Below are 10,000 nucleotides of genomic sequence, written 5' to 3'. Positions count from 1 at the left end.
ATGACGACAGTTGCTGGAGTAAGGATGGGCTGTGAGAGCAAGAACGAAAAGGGAAAGGACGAGGGAAGAGAGAGAGAGAGAGAGAGAGAGAGAGAGAGAGAGAGAGAGAGAGAGAGAGAGAGAGAGAGAGAGAGAGAGAGAGAGAGAGAGAGAGAGAGAGAGAGAGAGAGAGAGAGAGAGAGTAATCCATAAAAAGTTCGACAGTGACACACGAAAGAGAAAGAGAAATCACATCACTGTTCAGGGAGAAAAGCGCCAACAGACAATAGACTCGAAAAGCCAAGAGGAAAGAAATAAAAAAAAAAAAGAAGAAATTACGCCATTGGAGAAGACAATTAATTCTGACAGAATGGAGTTCCATCCTTTGCTCTCAGTCCCACCACATTTCAACCCAGGGGATATACCGTCCTCCATTGACAGTCGAACACTATGCAAAGATGTAAATGGCAGGGGAGTAAACATAAGTACAAGTGCAGAATATATAGGTGGCAGTAGAGTGAACATAAGTATAAGTACAGTATATATAAGTGGCAGGAGAGTGAACATAAGTAAAAGTACCAGGAATAAGTAACTATATCTTGCTTAAGTAACAGACGAATCACTACAGACGTCTGTGGTGTAGATAGAGGTTTAGCGTTGCTGACTGTGACGCACTCACGGGCCACCCAGACCCACAGTTGATCCAGCTCTTCATCTTCCCCTAGAGGCTGGTCGATGAAATGTGTAAACTACCCATGGCCTCTTTTTAAAGGCTCATGCAACCTAAGGCTGCGCTACTTCCAGTAACGGAGAAATGTGGACTCCTTTAGCGTGAATAATTCTTTGGCGAGACTTTACTCCCAGTGATCAATGTTTAAGTAACCTGGGCCTGTATAAGTAACATTCAAGTGACTTCAGGTTGAATATCCAAAGGAATACGTAGGAGAAAACATTATAAACACATGTGAAATAAACTAAATCTGAAATGAAACTTATAAAGGAGGAAAAAAAGTACAAATAACACTTAAATAACAAAGACCTTGAGCAAAGGAGCAAGTAGCAAGATATGTACAGTACTTATGAAGTGTAGGTCACACTTAAGAACACTTATAAAATTTGAGAACAGTAACTGGTGGTTATCTTTTGTATTCGTTGGATAGTTGGGAGGGGAAGAGAGAAGGGTCGGAAGAGGAAAGTGTATAGTGGAGATACAGAAGATATATATATATATATATATATATATATATATATATATATATATATATATATATATATATATATATATATATATATATATAGAGAGAGAGAGAGAGAGAGAGAGAGAGAGAGAGAGAGAGAGTGCACGGATTATATGGCATATGGTTTACTGATGTGTTGTGATGGTTTGGTGGATACACATGTTTGACTGTGTGTGTGTGTGTGTGTGTGTGTGTGTGTGTGTGTATGTGTGTGTGTGTGTGTGTGTGTGTGTGTGTGCGTGCGTGTGTGTACACAGGAGTAAAGACGACATACTCTCTCTCTCTCTCTCTCTCTCTCTCTCTCTCTCTCTCTCTCTCTCTCTCTCTCTCTCTCTCTCTCTCTCTCTCTCTCTATCTATCTATCTATCTATCTGTCTATCTCGCTGATGGTACTGCTTTAGTCTCTCACTCGAGACAGTGTTGTATGGAGACAGCGTAGACAGTGTGGTTGTGGCAATGGCACAGCAGTTGTTGCTGCAGTTATATCCACAGATTATGATGATGTAGGCACCAGTGTTTATTGTACAAAGGTGATCACAACCTTTGATGTTGTATCAGGGTGGCGCTGAGGTCGTTGTGGTATCAAGGTGGCTTTAGAATTGTTGTGGTATTATATCAAGGTTGTGGCTGTTGTTAGATGGGAAACATATTGGTCATAATGGTTATTATGATGGTTACGTTAGCTTTTGCAGTCTCAGTGATAGTGTGGGTGTAAAGAGCATGTGTCATTACGGTAAGGGAAATGTAAAAGGTCACCCTTATGCAAGATAAGACACTCAGTGTCCCTTCTGGCCCTTATCTCGATATCAGTGTCCAGTTTCAGGTAGCTGACATCCAGCTCTCCCATGCTCTCGTCACACTACCTCGGAGAGCAAGCATACCAGCTACATCAGCCCCAGCAACCGAAGTAAAACACACTATCACACACCTTTCACAAACGCCGTACGTACAAAAAAATTCTTACAGTCTCCCCGAAAGTGGAAAAAAAAAAAAAGAAAAACACTGTTTTCTATCTCGTCATTGTTTAGTGTATGAATTAATTAATTATTTTTTTTTTAGACAGACGGGGATGTACAATCCCCACTAATGAATGAAGTAAAGATCATTTCCATGATTGTTTGATGTCCTCATATCGTAGAATCATGCAACCAGCCATCACCATCGTAGTCTCATGACGCTGACGTAGTCTCATGACTCATGACGCTGGGGAGGAGTGAGAAAGATATTCAAGAAAATTAATTTTCTTTATATATTTCATTCAAAGACGCAGTCAACACGGCCCAGACTCAATCCATCAAAAACGCATCACATCACAACACGCGAAAGAGATAAGGCGAAATGCTACCGACGTATCCATAACCATTCAATCACTTCCTCCGAGGCCAGGATTACACACACACACACACACACACACACACACACACACACACACACACACACACACACACATCACCCCAGAAGCTGGGGATATACGTGCATTCACTTTTTTTTTAAGCAAATGAATATCATGCGGCGCTGAGCAGTCTGACGGAGAAGCTAAATTCATTTCAACTGCTTTTCAGTTGCCTCAAACATTCCCAAAGAAATCCTCTTTCCCGAAGCATGTACCCCAAGTCCTAATCTTTCCCGGAACCCTGACGAGCGAGCAGTCCTCTTTATCATCTTCTTTAAGACCAGCCATCGACTACATAGACCAGAACTGCTTTTCGTTCCCTTAATTTACCTAATGTTGCATCTTCCAAAAACAGTTTGTCTTTACGGGCATCTTTGGAATCAATTTCTTAAAGCACTTTTGACGTAATAGCGACTCTGGGGATATCCAAACGAACTCCCTTTTCCCAGGAATATTTTCTCTGAGTCGCGTTTTGTTTCATGGGTATGATCAGGTCAAACGGGACGTTGATAAAGAAATTTCTTAAGTAGATTATTTCGTTAGAATTTTCCCAAATCTCGCCATCTCTTTTAACATTCTCTTCACGAATGATCTCTTTAAGAAGATTGAAAAACTACCCATCTCTCCTATTCTGCACTCCAACCATCTCTCTTCGCGTTTTCCGAGGTTAACGTTCCCCTTTAGATATCGAAAACTAACCATCCCTCTATGCATATTTTAGAGTAATCATCTTTCCTTGCATATCTGAACGAACTGTCTTTCCTAGCATTTCCTATTCCATCTCTTCCATCATACGCAGCTCCAACCATCTCTCCCGGGAGCGTCAGAGAAAACCATCTCTTGTAGCATTTCCTGTTCCATCCAGCCTCCTCAGCATTATTCTCTAACATACCCCTCTCTCTCGCAACATAACCATCCCACTACCATCCCACCTCACTACCCCAATCTCGTTCAGCATTTGCTCTCACAACACCCACCCACACCTACACACCAAACACACACCACACACAACACACACACACACCACACACACACACACAGCACACACACACATCACCCCAGAAGCTGGGGATACACGCATTCACTTTTTTTTTAAGCAAATGAATATCAAAGCGGCGCTGAGCAGTCTGACAGGAGAAGCTAAATTCATTTCAACAGGCTGTTCAGTTGCCTCAAACATTCCCAAAAATCCTCTTTCCCGAAGCAATGTACCAAGTCCTAATCTTTCCCGGAACCCTGAACGAGCAAGCAGTCCCTTTACATCTTCTTTAAGAAGAGCCAGCCATCGGACTACAGAGACCATAACTGCGTTTCGGTCTTATTTTTACCTCATGTTGCATCTTCAAAAACTTTGTCCTTTCGGGCAGCTTTGGAATCAATTTCCTTAAAGCACGTTTGACGTTTATCACACGGGGGATATCCAAACGAACTCCCTTTCCCAGAGGAATATTTCGCTGAGTCGCGTTTTGTTTGCATGGTATGATCAGGTCCAAACGGGAACGTTGATATAGAAATCTTTAAGTAGATTATTTCGTTAAATTTTCCCAAATCTCGCCATCTCTTTTAACATTCTCTTCACGAAGATCTCTTTAAGAAGATTGAAAAACGACCATCGCTCCCTAGTTCTGCACTCCAAACCATGCTCTCAATCGCGTTTCGAGTAAACGTTCCCCTTTAGATATCGAAAACTAACCATCCCCATCTTTGCATATTTTAGAGTAATCATCTTTCATGCATATCTGATCGAACTGTCTCCTACATTTCCTATTCCATCTCTTCCATCATACGCAGCTCCAACCATCTCTCCCGGAGCGTCAGAGAAAGCATCTCTTTGTAGCATTTCCTGTTCCATCCAGCCTCCTCAGCATTATTCTCTAACATACCCCTCTCTCTCGCAACATAACCATCCCACTACCATCCCACCTCACTACCCAATCTCTTTCAGCATTTGCTCTCACACACACCCACCCACCACACACACACACACACACACACACACACACACACAAACCCTCTCCTCTCACTTTTTTTTTTTCACCCAGGACTATCCACCTCACTGAGCATTTTCCAAACTATCCGTCTTTCCTTGTATTTTCGCCAGCCAACTTTTCCATGGGTAAAAATCTGGCGGGGCGTTGCGTCATCGAGCCATCAGTCCGGGGCGTTCATCACCGCCGGCCAGGGTAGCCAGGGGATGTCCCTCACCTGCGCCGGCAGGTTTTACCAAACGAATAAATCAACGTCAGTCTGAAACATGTCCACAGGTTATTCAGGACCAAATCTCCTTCAGCCGCAAAGCCTATTCAGGGCGAAAGTCGGGCATGTAAACGTTCCACGTTGATGTAGACGATGAGAGGTAAATGTCGGACGTGTAAACGTTCCACGTTGATGTAGACGATGAGGGGTTAATGTCGGGCGTGTAAACGTTCCACGTTGATGTAGACGATGAGGGGTTAATGTCGGGCGTGTAAACGTTCCACGTTGATGTAGACGATGAGAGGTAAATGTCAGAGAAGCGATGGTTATGACGCCTTGAAAACTAGCGCATACGCGCTTTGATAATTATTCTAGAATTTTGCTATATTGTCGTATGCTGAAAGAGGACACTGACAATACGCAGAGACTTAGGGGTAAGTCTCTGCATAATACGATATCTGACATATTCGGGAAGAATGCGTAAGCGCGCTGCACGCACTGACGCATACGTGTGTAAATGCTTATTCTCTCTCTTCGATGTTAGTTGAATGCTGGTCCATCTTTGAGTTTGCCAAAGGATATGTGGAATACTGGATTCAGGGACGAAGGCTAAATTAGTACTGGAAATCCTCCCCTCCAGTTTTTACTTTTCCAAAAGAAGGAGCAGAGAAAGGGGGGCCAAGTGAGGATTTTTCCTCTTAACCTTAGTCCATTGCTCTCAACGTTACCTCACTAACGCGGGAAATGGCGAATATATATATATATATATATATATATATATATATATATATATATATATATATATATATATATATATATATATATATATATATATATATATATATATATATATATATAAAGACAGAGAGTGCTCAGTCCTTTTTCTGTATGACGAATATTGTTAAACGCTTATAAGGTAACTGAGTATGAAGAAACCAGAGACACACGTTGGTGCTGCTATAGATCAGCTGATGGATATGAGCAGATGGATCGACTTGTCTATAGCCTGAAGACTCGTCGGTGACAGCCAAGAAGGGGAGGTGATGTAGGGTTTCGCTCCATCCGTTTCTATCTCTCTGTCCATCTCCATACCCCCTTGCACAGTGACACTCTCCTCTCACTCTCATACGTCTTCACTCAATTCCTCCATCTCACACTCGATTTCCCTTGTCCCCCTCCCACCCTTTCATTCTGCCCATATACACTTCCTTCCCTATCTTTATAAACGTCCATCTTTCTTTCATGCCCTTACCTTGTCAGGGTTCCATCCTTGCAGTTTTCAATAGCTTTCTTCTCTCTTTTTTCTTCGCAACTTCTTCACCGCCTCCTTTCTCACCATTCACAACCTTTCCACTCTACTTCTAAGCTCTAATATATTCCATCTCGTCAGCCTAAACTCCTCCCTGTTACCCTACTCTTAGAACATCCATGTTTGAGTTCCCTACATTAGGGTAAACCTGAATTATTCACTCCAGGGCACTTCTCTGCTTTCGTAGGCACACAGGATTACATTTCAGGGTTCTCCTTTAAATCCCCAGCCACTCAAGAATCTCTCGCATCTCTTTGTGGTTGTGTCAATATCCTTTTCATCATCGTTACTAAGCCCAAGCAGCCATTTCCCATGTATATGACATTGCTACCTTTTCTTCATCCCCTCACTTTATAGATATATGTCACACTCAGAATCTCCCTTTTTCTTCTCAAATACACCCGTCCCTACCTCCTGTCAACAGTCAGTTTTCTTAACTTTCTTCTACAAATTCTTAGCCTTCTCTGTGGTTCATCTGCTCACTGTGAACCATCTTGTTTTCTCATACTAGCTGAGACGCCACGGGCAAGTGAATACCCTAATCAATAGGTCAATTTTCAAGTGTCTGGTTCTCTTCCTCTTCTCCCTCTTTCCTTGACCTTCTTTGTGACTCCAGCCATCTAGGAGATCGACAAAGAAGACATTGCGATCGTGTTAGAACCAAATGTCACCTTACAAATGGTGTGTATTCGTTTCTTTACACCGACAAGATCAGTTTCTTCTTCATCCAAGAAGAATTTCACGGCCCCGTCCGCTCAGCTCTCTGAAGTGCGTCCCCTAAGTTAGAGAAAATTATTGACGCATTCTACTGTTCTATTTTCTTTTCTAAGTACCAAATCTCCGAGCGAGTGTGTGTATTTGCTTGCATGTGTCTGTTTAAGCCACCCACACCTAAGGATCGTATCGTCGAGCTGAAGGATCAGACGTCTATACTCATGGGTATAAAGTGGGTGGAAAGGGAGTCAAATCCTGTGTTAGTATCCGTGTGGTCACGAGACCCCTTTATTTGGCCACATTAGATGTCAAGTAAGATACTCAAAATTCTAAGTATAACAGACATGAGACGCTACTAGCGATTAAAATGGAAGGCTTCATAAGTAATAAACCACGAAAATGGGGGGGTTGGTAATGTATAGAAAAGTGTAGGTTATTAAACATTGTTTATCATATATATGAGGTTAAATTATGCATCGAATCATCATGGAAAATTAAGGGTACAAGTTTTTATCACGTTGTTACAAAATGTAAAACTGACATGGGATAGTCTTCATACATATTACATAACAGATAACAGAGTTACATGGACATTATGTACCTAGTAACACCAAGACACAGAATAAAAATTAGATTACTTCAGAAGTTGTGATTCGATCCAGAAAGTTAAATAAAGTGTCCAGTAGCCTTTGTCTTATGATGCAAAGCAGCGTTAGTCGTGCCCCCTCATAAATCTGCTCCTGGGTAAGATTAGCTGAAGGGAAATATGATAGCTTCCAAGCTTTACTGTACTGTTAAGCTTTGATATATTTGGTCGACGTCCTTGGTAAGCAGTAGGGTTCTAGTGTTGCTAAGGACTATTCATTTTTGATCAAGCCTCTCTAAGGAGGAAATGTGAGTTTAGAGAGTTTTGATAAGTCTCGAAGGCCTTAGATAAAGTATGGGAGGAAGGGAGAGGGGAAGGAGATGTTTCAGAGCAAAACCATAAAGAATTTGAAAAATTGATAAGTGAAAGAGAGAGAGAGAGAGAGAGAGAGAGAGAGAGAGAGAGAGAGAGAGAGAGAGAGAGAGAGAGAGAGAGAGAGAGAGAGAGAGAGAGAGAGAGAGAGAGAGAGAGAGAGAGAGAGAGAGAGAGTAAAGGGGAAATAGCCGAGAATGAGGGAACAAACAGAGTGAAGGAGGAAATACGTAAATTAAAGGACAATCGGGAGAGTGAGTAGGAAAGAAATGACACAATTTGACGTAGAAGGGGAGACTATGGGAGAGAGGGAATCTGAATGATGATTGTGGGTTGTCCAAGAAAGACGAGTGGGGCTGTGCGAACAGATAATTTGGAATTAATGGGAGAGACACAGATAGAACGATGAGAGAAGGAGAGGTGACATGCAACGGTGACGTATGGGAATAATAAGATCCATAGAACGAGAAGGTGAGGGAATGAAGAAAGAATTATGATGGATGCGAGACATTTGAAAATATGGTAGATATAAGAGAGAGAGAGAGAGAGAGAGAGAGAGAGAGAGAGAGAGAGAGAGAGAGAGAGAGAGAGAGAGAGAGAGAGAGAGAGAGAGAGAGAGAGAGAGAGAGAGAGAGAGAGGGGAGGCAAGGGAAGATATGATGTACAAGAAGATGGAATGAAAGGATCCTGAGAATTTGGAAGCTGGAACAGAAACCAGGGTGGAAATACCCTAACATTGTCAGGTATATATATATATATATATATATATATATATATATATATATATATATATATATATATATATATATATATATATATATATATATATATATATATATATATATATATATATATATATATATATATATATTATATATATATATATATATATATATATATATATATATATATATTATCGCATCGAGTTCGAGTTTTATATGTTTTGTTGCAATTATGTTTAAGGCTTGAATAACCTGGCGTTGGTTGGCAGCCATCTACCATACTAGAATGTTTTAATTTACCTCTTTCAATGTTGTAACAATATACATAAGACAGCTATTGTCCTCCATTGCTTATGAGGAGGTTGGTAAGAGTAGTAAACTACATTAAGAACAGAATTCTTCCCACTTTAATAGTGTACAAGAGAACACGACACCTAAGTCTATTACTGTGTTTCCTTCATTAAGTGTTAGACCAGGAAGAAGCACAGGCTTCAGGCTATGCCGACATACCAGAGGCAATGAGCCACTGGTGACGAACCTGAGGTACTGGGGCGATTCTGAAAAATCTGGACATTGTGAACACGCAACCTCTTTCCTAACTGCCTCCCACCATCCGCGCACCGCAAAAATTCAACTGATTCACACCATTACGTAAAGGCTGAAGTGACCCTCTAAGTACTGTCTATCAACGCAGATAGATACCAAGACACTGCAGAGAGTACATACCTCTGAAAATAGCAAATCAGTCGAGACACTCTGAGGATAGATTTTCTGTATACTCACGCTAATAGTAAGGGACAGATATATCATCGAGGTATTTCGATACTACGATAGACGAGTCACCAATTCATTAAGCTACTGTTTAGAGTTTTATGTATGTAGCTATTTGTTCAAGGTGGTCATTACGAGTGCCCAAGTTCCTCCGCCTGGCGCTGAAATAGTTATAGGGAATCTGTGACTATCTAACGAAAAGAGTGGGTTTTCGAATATCTCTTCTCTTATATCATGACTAAATCAGTCACCTGTTGATTAGAAATATCTTTAATTAGATGAAGTTTTGAGTCCAGTTCCGTTCTAGTTTGCGATTTCTCACTTAGTCAAAGCACCACTCTGGTTTGATGTTAGTCACCGAACTAGAAATAAGAATCCCATAAAAATGAAGCAATTATTCGCGTTGGAGTATACTAGAAACAGAACGTAATTCGTATCATTACCACAAACTGGATGTAACCAGAACCACAAGACGATATTGGGTGACGATAAATTTACCTAGGCACCACCTGAGGGTACTAGACCCTGAGCAAACCCATTCAAAGATATGAAGATGAAGAATATAACACCTAAAACACCAAGGGAAGAACCATGTCAGAAATACGGGCCATCAATTGTGATACACTTGTCCCTGAACATTGCCCATTACTGCCATTCTTTCTACTGTAAATATATTTTTCTTTTCTAATGTAAATAGTATAGAAAAATATTATTTGTACA

This window comes from Panulirus ornatus, chromosome 8 (assembly GCF_036320965.1).
Source record: "Panulirus ornatus isolate Po-2019 chromosome 8, ASM3632096v1, whole genome shotgun sequence".
NCBI lineage: Eukaryota > Metazoa > Arthropoda > Malacostraca > Decapoda > Palinuridae > Panulirus > Panulirus ornatus.
Note: the sequence above shows the minus strand (reverse complement) of the source record.